The sequence below is a fragment of the Megalobrama amblycephala genome, linkage group LG11, assembly GCF_018812025.1.
Source record: "Megalobrama amblycephala isolate DHTTF-2021 linkage group LG11, ASM1881202v1, whole genome shotgun sequence".
Lineage (NCBI taxonomy): Eukaryota > Metazoa > Chordata > Actinopteri > Cypriniformes > Xenocyprididae > Megalobrama > Megalobrama amblycephala.
The window spans coordinates 36,015,550-36,033,214 of record NC_063054.1 but is presented as its reverse complement, the minus strand read 5'-3'; the positions used below and the strand labels follow the sequence as shown (position 1 = coordinate 36,033,214).

The 17,665-nt window shown below is 34.5% G+C and overlaps 1 protein-coding gene across 2 annotated transcripts in view; it reads left to right on the top strand.

The window, feature by feature from the left end:
- Window positions 1-17,665, top strand: part of LOC125278525 (protein eva-1 homolog A) — a 38,926-nt gene that overhangs the window by 13,818 nt on the left and 7,443 nt on the right. The window contains exon 1 of one of the 2 annotated variants that reach the window (XM_048207773.1): window positions 3,635-4,765. The exons of the other annotated variant lie outside the window; for it this stretch is intronic. The gene's annotated coding sequence lies outside the window, so the exon portion shown is untranslated. Of the gene's footprint in view, window positions 1-3,634; window positions 4,766-17,665 lie in introns of those variants that run through there. 2 annotated transcript variants of the gene reach the window in all.

The window sequence follows — 17,665 nt, the reverse complement described above, 5'->3', positions numbered from 1 at the left end:
TTCTCTTGTGCAGATAAAGACATTGTGTTTGAACAGTAGAGGGCAGTACTCACTCGCTCTGAACTGAGTGTGTGTGTGTGTGTGTGTGTGTGTGTGTGTGTGTGTGTGTGTGTGTGTGTGTGTGTGTGTGTGTGTGTGTGTGTGTGTGTGTGTGTGTGTGTGTGTGTGTGTGTTAGTTTGCCTGTACAGAAACCAGCTAAAGCTCCGGAGATCATGTCTGGAGCACAAATGGTGTAGGACGAGTTTCATGTCAAGTTTTTGTTCAGATGACTAATTCTGAACACTATTAATACTGTCAGTTGACTTGTTTTCGTGTCAGTGTTTTCAGTTGCAGTAATTTTGTGTGTGTTTCAGCAGCAGTGATTATAGTTCTGCAGGATTTCAGGATTTCTTTTTGACTGTAATCTGGTTCCTGTCAGTCCAAAACAAACATCCAGACCAGACATCAGAACCATGTATCTGTCTGTCCAAATACTTGTCACAGACTTTTGAAGAGTCGTGTTTCTGTACTTTTAACTAATTGTTATTATTGCAATCATAGTTATCTTGTTTCGGAAGCGTGTGGTTTGGTTGTGAAAATAGACAGAGGAAAGTTTGTTTGTTTTAGAGCCGATATCAGCTGTGACGTTTTCTGGGAAGGTCTGTGCTAGTCTGCTCTGATTTGAGATGTAAAACCAAACTCATATGATGATTTAATGATGTCGGTCAAGCAACAAGATAAAAACAAGTTTCCCAGCTTACTCTGTGTGTGTGTGTGTGTGTGTGTGTGTGTGTGTGTGTGTGTGTGTGTGTGTGTGTGTGTGTGTGTGTGTGTGTGTGTGTGTGTGTGTGTGTGTGTGTGTGTGTGTGTGTGTGTGTGTGTGTGTGTGTGTGTGTGTGTGTGTGTGTGTGTGTGTTTATGCTCCAGATCAGTTGAATGCAGTTTTTTGGGTTTTCTAGGTGGTTGAATGTAAGTCAGGCTGACCAAAACTTTCCTTGTTCTCAAATGAACTATTTCCTGTAACCGGAAATCTGATAAAACACCAAGATGCCCTTGAGTAGTCAAAGCTAAAAATGTATGAATTTATTTATAAAAATGTATTTATTTATAAATATCATTTATTTACTATTTATTTTGTTTATTTATTTGTTTGTTTATAAAAATATTTATTTAAAATATTTTTAGAATTCTACATATAAATATATAAAATATTTTATAATATTTATTTAATTATAAAATATTATTTATATATTTTAAATATAAAAATATGTATACATTATATATACATACACACAGATATATATATATATATATATATATATATATATATATATATATATATATATATAAACATTTATTTATTTATTCATACACACACATGTCCTATATATATTCACTTTGTGTGTGTGTGTGTGTGTGTGTGTGTGTGTGTGTGTGTGTGTGTGTGTGTGTGTGTGTGTGTGTGTGTGTGTGTGTGTGTGTGTGGTTAATTTTGTTTATTTATTTGTTTCTAAAAATGTATTTAAAATATTTTTAAAATATTTTATAATATTTAATTATAAAATATTATGGCTAACACTTTACAATAAGGTTCATTAGTTAAACATTAGTTAATGAATTAACTAACATGAACTAACCATGAGCAATACATTTGTTGCTGTATTTACTAATCTTCGTTAATGTTAGTTAATGCAAATACAGTTGTTCATTGTTTGTTCATGTTAATTCACAGTGCATTAACTAATGTTAACAAGATTTTAATAATGTATTAGTAAATTGAAATTGAAATTAACATCAACAAAGATTAATAAATGCTGTAGAAGTGCAGTTCATTAAAGTGTTAACATTATTTATGTATTTTGAAAATGCAAATATTAATTAATTTATTCATATATATATATATATATATATATATATATATATATATATATTCTAAAATGAGGAAAAAATGTTTTAATGTTAGTCTAAAAATAAAAGATAAAATGTCTGTGGTATGTCCTTATTTAGAGAAAAACTAAAGCATTTTTCTTCATAAGTGAACAAGGAGAAATGATCTTGATGAAATGTAGATGGATTTGAGGTTATGAGGTTCATATTCATGACTCCATCAGTGTGACTGACAGAAAATTTGAGATAAATGACCATGACTAATGTTTTCAAAACCACTGACAACATTCAGCTCAGGAGAAATGGACAGAAACGAGTGTGGTCATGTGACCCATCGTGAGCGACAGGGAGAGAGAGCGGAGGTGTTTTGGTCTGTTGCGGCATACCATTGCCCTTAAAAGGCAGTGAATTTGATTGGCTGCATGACCCGAACATACGATGCCAGCCCTGCTTGCACATGCTCAGTTCAGTGCCGTAGTTTCTGTGTTTAATAGTTTGGAAGTTACAAAACACTTGGAGGGACTGAAGTGATTTATTTACTGTTTTAAAGAGAGCCTGCCGCGATATCGCCAGTGTGAAAGCAGCGTGTTCACACATGTGAAGGGCAGTGGGTCAGTAGGGGTGTGGCTGAGGTCAGAGGTCAACTACATAGCTGCAGATCGGCCAATAGGAGGCCAGCATGCTTTAGTTCAGCACTGACCGTGTCAAACACCACACAGGAGGATTGTGTGAATGTTTGCACTGATCAGCTCTTGCTCTCTCTCATCTGGTGGTCTTTGGCCTTCTGGTGTTTTTCTTGGGTCTGAATTTTTCATGATGTCATCTGTAAGCTTTTCACACACGCTTTAACACTGGTCGCGAGGAAACTTTGGAGAATGCTTTTGTAAATACTGAGGTTTTCAAGCTTCAAAAGGATTCAGAAAAGTGTCCCATATGACTATTTCTAGTCTGCTAAAGTTACACAATGTCTTCGTATGATAAACAGACTGAAATTTAAGTTGTTATTAACTGACAGTCTTCCTCTCTATTGAGCTTTTAACCATTGAAATTAAAGAACAAAATGTTCAGTTCATTTTTGTGAACTGAATCAACTGATTCATTAAGAAGATTCAACTCAAAAGAATGATTCCTTCACAAATGCTTCCGCTATTTTAGTATTATTTATAGACTATTACAGTATTATGAATTAGATTTATTTATATCTCAGTAAAGCAGTGGCTTTTATCTTGTGTTTAGTGTCTTTCTTTTCATTATTAGTGTGTACTGGCATCTTTTTGCATCTTTGGAGCTTCATGTCAATGAAAGAAAATTATTTTTAATTGGTTTAGATTTAGTTTTAGTTAAAAAATAGCACTGTTCTCTCATGAAGTCTTTAAAGAGGGTTCGAGCCAGGGCTTAACTTTTTTCTCACCAGCTACTTTGGCTAGTGGTTTTCCATTTTCACTGGCCACAATTTTGACATCAATACCATGGGGAAAACTGCCATAAAGATATTTTTAATATTATCTCATAATTTGGCAGGAGGTATATTAGGCTGCTGTCACTTTAAGACCTGATGCACGGATCAAATATACTGTTACACATGCGTTTTCTTTCTCAACTGTTTACATTCACTTAAAACATAACTGACTGTGTTTACATGAATACTCGCCAAGACCGGCATTTTGACATTATTTTGTGTGTATTTGACTGTTTAAGTGCAATAAGCAGCGAAAAATAACTCAATTTAGTACTGAGAGGCGGCTTTATGTGTGCACACTTTGGGTGTGAGAACAAAATCTGTGGAAATTAGTAAAATTATGCACAACATGCGCAATCCTGAAGCGAAATTCAAGCTCTGTAACACCAGCAATATTCATCTGGAGCAAATGAAACGAGTGAGTGAGGGGAGGCGGGTTTGTGTGTCGACTCGCTGTCGGAGAGATGAGAGAGAGAGAAAGCGCAGCTGGTACTGTGTATCTATTCTCCGGGAAACGAGAATTGGATGCATTTCAGATATTTCAGTATCGATATGTATCACAAAATCCTGCAATACTGCACTTAGTTTATTATTTCAGATGCCTTTTAAAAAACTACAGTTGAAAAATTTATATATTATATATAAAATTCAACCAGCCACTGCTGAAATACACCCGCACATGGCAGGTGTTAATGTCAAGCCCTTGTTAGAGCGGATGTTAAGATTTCCTAAACCTACATTTCGGTCTGTTTATATATAGTGCATGAATCGTATGGACATCTTATTGTTTTATGATATTTATCATAATTGCATGGAAAAAGAGCGACCAGCACAATTCTTCCTCAAGAAACTTCCTCATTTTGTGAAAAATGATGACAGAATGTTCATTATCCCTTTAATTTGAAATGGGCTGTGTTTCCTTTTTGGATTAAAGTCAAAGTAAAGACAGAGCAAGTGAGAGAGTGAGAGTGAGAGATCAAAGATCCAAAGCCACAATGTCCACTAAATGAATCTCTAATGTCACTTCCTGTTTCCTTTTGTCTGGCTTACACACTCACACACACACACACACACACACTGACTGAAGCTACACGCCCCTCCAGAGTAACTCCTGCCCCTCTCGCTGTCTCGCTGGTAGGCTGAATGTGTGTGTGTGTGTGTGTGTTCATGTTCCCTCCATGTTCACTGAGGTGATCAGAGCTGCTCTCTCACCGGAGAGAAAAGCCGTGAATCAGGAGAGACGTGCTGAAGGAAGAAAGGCAGGAGGTCACATGAGATTCTTGAGGAGATCTGCTGAGTGATTTGTGTTTGGAGGAGCGTCGTGGAGTTTTGGTTTACGGCTCAACCGTCTGTCTGTGACGGCGAACTCACGTGCGCACAGGTAGACGCTGACCGGAGAGAAAATAGTGTGAGGAACAGATTTTCACCAGCATGTGTTTGTAAGTGTGCTTCTGAATTCATACCCTGTGTGTGTATTTGTGAGATTTTTGAGCAGTTTTTCTTTATGAAGTGACTGTTTGAGAGAGTTTGAGTGTGTGTGCGATCAAATGATTTTATTTTATGTGTGTTTACTAGGTCAAGCATCACTAGTACTGTTACTCAAAGGAGTTAATGATTTAAACAAACCTCATAAAATGAACCATTGTATTTTGGTGCATGACTCATCCCACACGTTTCTACTACAGACATAAATAATGAGTGTGGACACTTTTATGTAAACAACCACCTAGCAACCATCCAGAACACCCTAGCAACCACATTGCAACATTCTCCAACACACATATGTTTACTTGGCTATTTAATTTAGGACATAACATAGGCTTGTATTGTTTCATAAAGCTAATTATATGACTACAGGCTAACCTAACCCTTACTGTAATCTTACAAGAAACCTTTCTGCAATTTGTGTGCGTTCTGCAATTTGTATTGTGTGTGTGTGTGTATATATATATATATATATATATATATATATATATATATATATATATATATATATATATATATATAATATTATATTATATATTGCATTCTATGGGTCAAGAATGCATTCAATTGAACATTAAATTATACATTTCTGTTTCAAATAAATGCCTTGGTGAGCAAAATAGACTTTTAAAAACATTAAAACATTAAAAGATTTTATCAACCTCAAACTTTTGAACAATAGTTTATGTGTATATATATATATATCTTGGTCTGCTCACCAAGGCTACATTTATTTAATTAAAAATACAGTAAAAAAACAGTAATATTGTGAAATATTATTACAATTTAAAATAACTGTGTACTATTTAAATATATTTGGCAAAGTAATTTATTCCTGTGATGGCAAAGCTGAATTTTCAGCATCGTTACTCCAGTCTTCAGTGTCACATGATCCTTCAGAAATCATTCTAATATGCTGATTTGCTGCTCAATAAACATTTATGATTATTTTCAATGTTGAAAACAGTTGTGTACTTTTTTTTTCAGGATTCCTTGATGAATAGAAAGTTCAAAAGAACAGCATTTATCTGAAATACAAAGCTTCTGTAGCATTATACACTACCGTTCAAAAGTTTGGGGTCAGTAAGAATTTTTATTTTTATTTTTTTGAAAAGAAATTAAAGAAATGAATACTTTTATTCAGCAAGGATGCATTAATTCAATCAAAAGTGGCAGTAAAGACATTTATAATGTTACAAAAGATTAGATTTCAGATAAACACTGTTCTTTTGAACTTTCTATTCATCAAAGAATCCTGAAAAAAAATATTGTACACAAATATTTTGTACAATTATACACATTAAATGTTTATTGAGCAGCAGATCAGCATATTAGAATGATTTCTGAAGGATCATGTGACACTGAAGACTGGAGTAATGATGCTGAAAATTCAGCTTTGCATCACAGGAATAAATTACTTTGTAAAATATATTCAAATAGAAAACAGTTATTTTAAATTGTAATAATATTTCACAATATTACTGTTTTTACTGTATTTTTAATTAAATAAATGTAGCCTTGGTGAGCAGACGAAACTTCTTTTAAAAACATTAAAAATCTTAGTGGTTCCAAACCACTAAGTTAACAAGTTAACAATATTTAAAAAAAAAAAAAAAAAAAAGTTTACTTTATTTATGAACTTATGAAGTCCACAAAGAAGGGTTTTAGCTCACCAGGAACAATTTCGCTTTCACACACACACACACACACAACTATCAGCTATGATTTGATGGTGGGAAAGATTCTTGTGCAAGTTAAATATATGTGAAGTAGTAAGAAGGTGTGTGCCTGTTTAGTTACAGATTTACTACACACACATTCGACATGCATTGTGTGATTTCATAGAGTCTGTGTTTGTGTGTGTGTGTCTTGTTCACCTTCTCAAGTCTCTTTGTTTCTAAATGAAATTCTGCCTTCAGTTTCCTCTCGTGATCTTCTGTTTTGTTTTCTTTTTCTTCACGTTTCTCCCTCCTTTTAAATGTGCCCCCATCTCTCTCTCTCTCTCTCTCTCTCTCTCTCTCTCTTCACCCTGGGCTCTGTTAACTCTCTGTGTCCTGAAGGAATGACTGATTGAACAGATGTAGTTAGTTGTAGCAGATGTTTTATTTTAGTTCTCTCATGTTCACTCCATTGTTGAGTTTGCATGGACCTCCTGAATGGATACAGTTCCTCAAATTGGCAAGTTCTGATTGCCTGGATTTATATATTTTCCAAAAGTCAAGGTGCACAGGTTTATATCAGTCCACCAGGAAACTAATTTGCATTTACAGCTTTTACACTGAGTTCTTCTGAGGAAGAACCATTTGCTGGATTTGATGAAGTATATAGCTGCCTTTCAACCGCAGGAACTAGGTCTAAAGGAAGTTCCAGGTAAAAGTTTCCCCTTCAGAAAGTCCCTGCTCACGCGGTAGTACTTTTTCAAAGTTCAGGAACAGGTGGGACTTAGGCGCTGAACATGCTGATTGGTTGACTCCATCCAGCATTTTATTTCAAGTAGTAATAGTACTACTACATAGTAGTAAAAAATAAAATGTCATGAACACACCTGTACGTTATGCATCTCTTCAGGGTTTCATCTGTGATCTGTAAAATCTCTACACATATTTTCCAATTTCTACATTTTTGTCTGTACAGCCATTCACAGATATTGCTGCGTCATTATTTGATGAGTTTTATTGCATCCCATCCATTAACATATCACAAAAGTTAAAAAAGTTTATTCAAAAGTTTGGGGTCAGAAAAAAATGAATACTTTTATTCAGCAAGGATGCATAAAATTGGTCAAAAGTGACAGTAAAGACATTTATAATGTTACAAAAGATTTCTGTTCCACACAGCTGTTTTCAACATTGATAATAATGAGAAATATGAATGATTTCTGAAGGATCATGAAGACTGGAATAATGATGCTGAAAATTTAGCTTTGCATCACAGGAATATATTACATTTTAAAATATATTAAAATAGAAAGTTATTTTAAATTGTACTTTTTCACAATAATAAATTTTTTGCTGTATTTCTTAATCAAATAAATGCAGCCTTCTTTCAGGAACAGAACTTTAAATTGCCTCCATGTCCATTAATATCCACAGAGTGTGTGTGTGTGTGTGTGTGTGTGTGTGTGTATTCGTGTGTACAGTTTGTGTTCATGAGACTTTCAGCCCCGTTTAGAGACACAGACAGAATATTTGCAGCATATGTGGATTTATTGGCCAGACTTGTGCCTATTAACACTAATTTGTCGGGGACAGAGTTTTGGCACACATGTTTTCACCAAGCAGAGCAATTGAATTCGCAGCTTTATTTTAATCATGCGAGATGTGAACGCAGCAGGCGTGCGCTTATTAAAGCTGCTCTCTGTAAACAGACGCTTTAAGTTTGTGTTTCTCTCACAGATATGTGTTACGAGATCAGTCTGCTTTTATAACCCTTGGCTCAGATGCTGTTCGGTGTTTCATTTAGTCTTTATAAGGGCCTGTGACGGAGTCAATACACACAGGGCTTTTAAGATCAGTTGATAATGAGGCGATTTACGTCAGGAATAAACTAGTCTTCTGTTCTGCAGTTCACAATACATTCATAAACCAGACCGAGCCAGTTTAGACTTGTTCAAGTCTGGTTATTTTTGAACCACTAAAGCCAGCTGTTGTGTAAAAATGGCCCAAGTCAGACAGTCAGTGAAATAACTAGTCCAGGGGTTACTGTAAGTGAACCGGATGACATACGGATTCTTTCTGTTCATATTTAGTACAGTTCTACTCATTTTACCTTCTTACAACTCAAGATATATTCTGTGTCTCATTGCAGATTCAGCTTTTTATTTTTTTAGACCAGAAGCTGCTGGTTTAAATTTCTCTGAAGGAACTTCCTCTGACCGCTGCTGTTCTAACCTTGAGCAAATCTTGTTTAACAGAACCAGACTTTACTTTTAATTCTTGCAGATTAATCTGGCCAGAAACCACCCAGCAGGGTCGTTTACCATTAACTAAAAACATTTTTGCTACTTGAAATAAAATAAATGTTTACTGAAATAAAATAATGCCACGGAAAGCTGCCTCTCTCAGAAGGCGATCGTGAATTTGGGACGTGCTCAATGTTAAAAAGTGTTTATAAGCACAGTAAGCAGTGGAAAAGGACTCAATGCAGTGCACACACTGACTGACACAAAGCTGCGTCTCTCAGCATGTGATCATGAGTTCAGTTCTCTTTCACATCTTATTGCACTTGAATGGTCGAATACATGCGTAATTATGTCAAAATGCCCATCGTGTGTTAATTTTGACAGCAAATTTTGATTTAGTTTTAGTCATAGTCTTTTGACTAAAATGCCATTTAGTTTTAGTCATATTTTAGTCATCGGAAATTGTTTTAGTTTTAGTCTAGTTTTAGTCGACTAAATATCATAAGATTATAGTCGACTAAATCTACAGTTGATTTAGTCAACTAAAATCTAATTTAGTTAAATTGTAATGCATTAAGCATTTTTCTAACAGTACACAGATCCAATACACTGATATAGGCACATCTGATATTCCCCAAACTGACACTTATCATTGAGGTACTATTATAGTTTTCGTTTAAAAAATGTGATTAGATTTGATTTTTAGTTTTTCTGCTTTCATTGTAATTTTAGTTAAAAGTTTTAGTATTTTTTTGTGTGTTTATGTCTTTTAGTTTTTGCTTTTAAATGTCTATAAGTTTTTATTTCTGTTTATTTTAATACCTCAGGTTAAGCTAAAGCTTAGAAGCTAGATTAAATAAAATAAGTTTACATTTTTATATATTTATTTTTTTTATTTCAGTTAATGTTTATTTCAAGTAATGAAGATTTCTTTGGTTTTAGGTTTAGTTAACTATAATAACCCTTATACTTGTAAAATATATTGAATAATATGTCAAATAATGTTCTTAGTCTTTCCTTCCTGTGACAGAAGATACAGTAGTTTACTATGAATTAAACAGAAATCAAATGAAATACAGTTTAATGTGTAAACATAACAATAATGACCAGGAAAAAAAAAAAATTATAAGTCATCCCGAAATACACCGTGACTCTTATTGATATGTCACCTGAATGCATTACACACAGTTAAAAATGCTGAGAAGATGCTACTGTTTTATGCGATCACAGATTTCCCGTGCATCACGCAACACAAGCTTTGAGGCAGTCTGTCTCAATCGGCATTTGGTTAAAGCACACACTTATATCCATCGGCAACTATAAGCTCTTTCAGTAGCTAAAAGCCTCAAAGTCATCAGGGCTAAAGTGAAGAGAACAAAGACGCGGATCTTTAGGAAGTTTTATTCGTCCACATTCTTCACAACTTCCCATTATTTTCTCCTCTTATCACTAGTAAAGCAGTGGAGACTTACATCGCTTCTCTTGTGGCTCATCGACTGGAAATTACAACCAAAAGCTGCACAATGTGGCATTGTATATTATATACCGAGTTGTGTTGCGGTAAAAATAGCAACATGGTAGTGTCAGGAGCTCAACAAGTGCAACCATTTGACGTCATCGACTGGGCAGCTAAACAAACTGTCTAAATATGTCATGGATTTTTTAAATAATGTAAACCTTTCATGGGTTTTCTACTACATATTTCAGTAAGATACATAATTTACATTATATTAAGCCATACAAATCTAAATACCAGGGGTTCCCTTTAAAGTGACAGCAGCCTAATAAACCTGCTGCTCTCTGTGTCAATAACGTGAATCAAACAAAAAAGAAAATAACGCACTGCCCTTGACTGAATAACTTTTTTTAGCTTTAATAAGAATACATTTATATTTAATTCATACAATGGAGACTATACAATACTTTATTTTTACATTTCATTATTAAATTACTGTACTAATTGGAACTACATGTTAAATAAACCTATTGTACCTGAAAACTTTTAATTCATATTTTTGTTATATTGTATTTGTCCTATTGTTTGCAATTTGCTTTTTTGAATAACAGAAATTAGATAAAATAACCCAAAATAACTGAATTGTGATATATATCATTATTGTGAAATAAAATTTCTCATATCGTGAGTGCAATAAGAATTTGGTCATATCGCCCACCCCTACTTACGGAAGAGGATTAGGGCCAAGCAATAATAAAAAAATAAAACCATCTCGAGATTAAAGTTGTTAAATTTCGATAAAAAACGCGTTAAATTTCGAGAAAAAAGTTGAGATAAAATGTTGAGCATAAAGTCATTAAATTACGAGAAAAAAGTTGTTAAATTCCGAGAACAAATTCGTTAAATTATGAGAAAAAAGTTAAATTTCGAGAAAAAAAGTCGAGATAAAATTACGAGAAAAAAGTTGTTAAATTACGAGAACAAATTCGTTAAGTTATGAGAAAAAAAAGTTAAATTTAGAGAAAAAAAAGTCGAGATAAAATTACGAGAAAGAAGTTGTTAAATTATGAGAATAAATTCGTTAAATTATGAGAAAAAAAGTTACATTTCGAGAAAAAAAGTCGAGATAAAATTACGAGAAAGAAGTTGTTAAATTACGAGAACAAATTCCTTAAATTATGAGAAAAAAAGTTACATTTCGAGAAAAAAAGTCGAGATAAAATTGCGAGAAAAAAGTTGTTAAATTACGAGAACAAATTCCTTAAATTATGAGAAAAAAAGTTAAATTTCGAGAAAAAAAGTCGAGATAAAATTACGCGAAAAAAGTTGTTAAATTACGAGAACAAATTCCTTAAATTATGAGAAAAAAAGTTACATTTCGAGAAAAAAAGTCGAGAGAAAATTACGAGAAAAAAGTTGTTAAATTACGAGAACAAATTCCTTAAATTATGAGAAAAAAAGTTAAATTTCGAGAAAAAAAGTCTAGATAAAATTACGAGAAAAAAGTTGTTAAATTACGAGAACAAATTCCTTAAATTATGAGAAAAAAAGTTAAATTTCGAGAAAAAAAGTCGAGATAAAATTCGGAGAAAAAAGTCGTTAAATTACGAGAACAAATTCGTTAAATTATGAGAAAAAAAGTTAAATTTCGAGAAAAAAAGTCGAGATAAAATTACGAGAAAAGTCGTTAAATTAAGAGAGCAAATTCGTTAAATTAAGAATTTGTTCTCATAATTTAACGACTTTTTTCTCGTAATTTAACGAGTTTATTCTCAACATTTTATCTCGACTTTTTTCTTGAAATTTAACGAGTTTTTTCTCGTAATTTAATGAGTTTATTCTCAACATTTTATTTTGACTTTTTTCTCGAAATTTAACAACTTTAATCTCGAGATGGTTTTATTTTTTTATTATTGCTTGACCCTAATCTTCTTCCGTACCTACTAGTTACATACATTAAAAAAAAACAATAAAAAACATAAAAAACCATAACTGCTTCAAAACTTGCATTTTTGATATGGGTGTGTTTCATTTATGTTGTAGAACAAAGCATCCAAGTATCATCAAGTTATGTTTCCTGCAGACTTTATTTAACTCATAAAATAAAATTAAAAACCCCATTAGAAAATCTCGAGGGAACCAGCGGTGAATTAATTTTCCGGGTTTTGATGTCATCCCTGAACCATTCTATGATACTATGATGTAAAACCAGCCGATCAGGTTGGAGCTTGCTGTTTTGGAGATCTCTTGTGATTTTTGTGTGTAACATGCATCGTTTGAGGTCGTTTAAGGCTGAAACTTCAAAAAGGAGCACAGTTAATGCAGGACTGAGCTTTGAGTCGCCCACAGGAAGATCAACTGTTTTCTGGCCTGATTCTTTCAGGCTTTCGTCCAGAACTTTGTCTGATTTGCTGCAGTTAATGTGTGACTGTAGTTTGAGTGTGTGTAGATCTGCCGTGGCTCTGTGTGTGTGTGTGAGAGTGTGTGTGTGTACTTGTACAACTATCTTTGTGAGTTTTAGACCATCAGAGAGTATAGTGAGGACATTTTGTCTGGTCCTCATTGTTTGAGATCCTTTTAAGACCTGTTTGAGGGTCAAGTCTTGGTTTTAGGGAGAAGGTTATAATTAGGTTTAGGGTAAGGCTTTGGGTCAGGTGATGGGTAGGGTTGGGGTAAGGATCTAGTGACTGTGTTGTGTCAATGAAGGTCCTCACAAATATATATATAAAAGAGTGTGTGTGTGTGTGTGTGTGTGTGTGTGTGTGTGTGTGTGTGTGTGTGTTTGGGTAGGCGTGGGTTTGTCTGCCGTGTCAGCACAAACACAGGGTCAGCACTGTGTGTGTGTGTGTGTGTGTGTGTGTTCTTTATCAGTGCCATGCATGCTTTGAGTTCAGTAACAATGCCGTAACGTGACTGTTTGTCCAGGTGGATCTACACAGAGAAAACACTATCCATCTCTCTCTCTCTTACTTTCTCTTTCTCTCTTGCTCTGTTTCTACGTAGTGTGTAGAAAAACATTCTTCGGATGTTTCACTGATCTGTCATTTATGAATGTGTGTTTCTTCATCTCTGGGCATTGTGCACTTGTAGACATTAGACACTTTTAGACCTAGTTTATTGAATTTGTCTACTAACAATATCTAATAGCGTTTTATGTGCGTCGCAGGAGAATTCTGCCATTTTTCTACAATCCATCAAATGTCATTTCTAACACATCTCAATTAATAACAATTTGCTGTGGAAATTACATTTGAAATATTTTTGGAATAAACTGCTGACTCCTTTATGAATCATAAATACACAAAATTAAATCATATTTTCACCTTTTTTTTGACAAAATTACAGCTTGAGTGGAAATACACACAATAAAATATTATAGAAATTATTCTAAAATCTATATTTATTATATTTTAAAATATAATAAATAATGAGGATAAAATATATTATTTTTTCCTTGGTTTTTCTTTTCAAATTACATAGCATCTATTTCATCTCAAGCTTCTCACTGAAATTAAATGGTTTGTTCATTTTCCTCGTTTATATTTTCCAAGCTTTAAAAATTAAGAATTTTCATATTTTACACGAGGTCTGCGTCAAGAGAAAACTGAAAATCCAAACAAGGAGTAAAATGAGCATAAATCATTTAATTTCACTGAGACATTTGAGATGAAATTTGAGATATTCGATGATTGCATACATTAAAGACATGGAAAAATATGAGATGTCGATTTTATACATGAAAAATAGTACAGATAGTTGAAAAAGGCCAAATTTTGTAGGACAGTTTTAATCTGATTTTCATATAACAAGAAGAAAAACACTGAAATCTTCAGTGCCTGAAGAAACTTGCATGTGTGTTCATGTGTTTATGTGTTTGTGGACCACTTTTGTCTGTTGCAACATTAATGTCCTTCACATCTTTATTCTTGAAGCCTCAGCAGCTTTTAGTTTGCTTGAATACGTGTTTGTGTGTGTGTGTGCACGCACGTGCATGTCCTCAAACAGAGTTTTCCACAACTGTCTCGTACAGAATAGAGAACCAGTTCTATGAGAGGGATCAGGCTGGAATTCTGGCAATTCCCAGAATGCATTCCTGCCAGATGGCATGCGGGTAAAGTAAACTGTGGGTCAGTACAGTGAAACTTGAGTCTGAACGTGTCACGTTAGTGCCTGATTATTTTAAAGGCTCATAAAACCTGCTGCTCGTTTTTACCCTCTCTAGTCAGGCATCATGGAAAATGTGTTTCTGTTGAGTGCTTTGATGTTAAATACATTTTGTGTTGATGTTCAGTAACTATAGGAGGACAAAACACACATTTATATGCAACAAACACTGATCATCCCTCCATCATCATTTCTTAGACTCTCTCTGTCTTTCCATTGCATCTGAAATACTTAGAAAGCTGAGAGTTTTCATGTGAGGATCTAATATTAGCTCTGCGATGATAACAGCTGTCTCTTTTCTTCTTTATATCTACACACACGGCACACAAAGGTTTTTACTGCTCTCTAGACACTGAGAAGGGAGTATCAAATTACTTGACATTGTTGAATTATTAAAATAAGTCATGTGTCAGCAAGGGTTGAGGACAGGAACATCTAAACAGGTAGTAATGGGGTGAACACCTCTGAAATGAATGACAAGTCATATTAGTAACCATGACGACAAAAAATGAGTGGGAACTGAACTAAGGAAAACAGGAACCAATGCAAACTAATTAAAAGTCCACGACAGAGAAACTAAGAACAAACATTACCAAATATCACTGACATCATGATACTGTTAATTGTTGTATGATGATGTTTAATTGATGTGCTTTACACCTTAATAACACTCCTGAAATGAATTAAATTCAATAAGAATGCCTTTGCACCAAATTTGTTCCAGTGAATTGAGGTACATTAAAGGGTTAGTTCACCCAAAAATGAAAATAATGTCTTTAATTACTCACCCTCATGCCGTTCCACACCTTGTAAGACTTTCGTTCATCTTCAGAACACAAATTAAGATATTTTAGTTGAAATCCGATGGCTCCGTGAGGCCTCCATAGGGAGCAATGACATTTCTTCTCAAGATCCATAAAGGTACTAAAAACATATTTAAATCGGTTCATGTGAGTACAGTGGTTCAATATTAATATTATAAAGTGACGAGAATATTTTTGGTGCGCCAAAAAAAACAAAATAACGACTTATTTAGTGATGGCCGATTTCAAAACACTGCTTCAGGAAGATTCGGAGCACAAATGAATCAGCGTGTCGAATCATGATTCGAATCGCATGTCAAACTGCCAATGGCTGAAATCACATGACTTTGGTGCTCCGAACAGCTGATTCGATACGCTGATTCATCTGTGCTTCGATGCTTCCTGAAGCCGTTTTTGAAATCGGCCATCACTTTATACGTTTTTTTTTTTTTTTGGTGCTCCAAAAATATTCTCGTCGCTTTATAATATTAATATTGAACCACTGTACTCACATGAACCGATTTAAATATGTTTTTAGTACATTAATGGATCTTGAGAGAGGAAATGTCATTGCTCCCTATGCAGGCCTCACTGAGCCATCGGATTTCAACTAAAATATCTTAATTTGTGTTCTGAAGATTAACGAAGGTCTTACAGATGTGGACTGACATGAGGGAGAGTAATTAATGACATAATTTTCATTTTTGGGTGAACTAACCCTTTAAATACAAAGTTCTGTTATGAAAATCTAAATGGCGCAGGCTGATAGGTCCTTAAAGGGATAGTTCACCCAAAAATGAAATTTCTGTCATTATTTACTCTTTGTATTGACTTCCAAAGTATTTTTCTACCGTACTATGGAAGTCAATGGGGCCCATTAACTGTTTGGTTACCCATATTCTTCAAAATGTCTTCTTTTGTGTTCAGCAGATGGAAATTCATACAGGTTTGGAAGTAAATGATAACAGAATTTTCATTTTTTGGGTGAACTATCCCTTTAACTCAATCTGCTTGCAATCACATCATTCTCTATAAGGAACAGCTGATTGGTTCCTGCTGTATCAGTAGCCAATGAGCTTGCTGCTCAACCTTCAAATACTTGGTCAGCATTTGCTATAGAAGTTTCAGAAACCCTCCACCTTCCCCAGCTCCACCTGTATAGATTTCTATGGGTAATTCATGTGTGCTATATTGTACAGCAGCAGTGTGTCTTGTATGTATTGGAAATAGCAAGTCCCGTACTTGCTCTGCAGCAGTAGCAATAACAGCAACATCTATTCTTCCAAGACCAAACATCTCAACAATGTCATATCCATTACCATGCCGGACACTCCGGGAGTTGTCATGACAGAGCTATTGGTTTACTAAAAGTCCACATGAAAATACTCTCCAGGGGTGAGTGTTCATTATTTTTGCAATACCATTTTTACACACTTCAGAAACAACTTCAGCATCAGGAATGTGTGTCCTACAGGGAGTTTGATAGTGTACAAGAGCATAAACATCACAATTAAAGATTACGCTGACTGAGACTAAACACTGTTACACAACAACTAACACAACACTGCCCAATATCCCCTCCTACACCTGATCTAATGAAAGACAGTAAAGCAAACAGTGTTTCTATAAACACACACACACACACGTTACACCATCATTCTCTCATCAGCGCCTGCCCTGGAAATGCCACTTGGTTCTAAAGGTCAACAGGTGTGTGTCTGGTCATGGTAAACCCTACATTATTGGGTCAAAATATCCCCGCAATTATAGCAATATCTGAAATCTTTGTCCTTGTAGGGACATTTTTTTGGTTCCATGAGGAAAAGCAGCTTATAAATCATACTATCATGCTCCTCGCTTACATTTAAACTACATTTTTATATTTTGTGACAAAATTGTCCATGTGTAGAATATTTTTTCTATGAGTGTTTGCACATGCAAACCTTGCCATATGATGGGTTGCTAGCCTGTTGCTATGCAGTCGCTAGGATGTTCTGGGTGGAAACAAGGAAAAACAAATATAACAAACACACACAGTCTCTCCTCTATGAACTTTAATTCTTTTTGTGCTTTGTTTGCACACTGATACTGAATCTCAATAGCACTTTCTGTGGTTTATAGGAGTGTGTGTTTCAGGATGTGTGTGTGTTGTATGCGGTTTGGCTGGTGTCCTCTTCATTGATGTCTGACATTAGAATCACACACACAGACAGATTGCTGTAGTTATATTAGTAGATCTCTATTTGAGCAGCAAGGACTCCAGCTGTCCCAGAATGCCACACTTCAGTGAGTTAAGTGTGTCTGTTTCCTGCACAAATCAGCATATGGCACATAATAGAGTTGTACTATGCCAGAGAAAACATGCACACACACAAACACACACACACATATTTTGAGGTCTGGAAGAGGTTTAGTTTGACTCTGACAGGAATATTTCCATGTTGATTCTTTCACTGTTCTGTTCTTTTTTTCTCCTTTGTGTTCTTTGTGTTTAAACATAAAGTGTTTAAAGGTGCCGTAGAACGTCTTT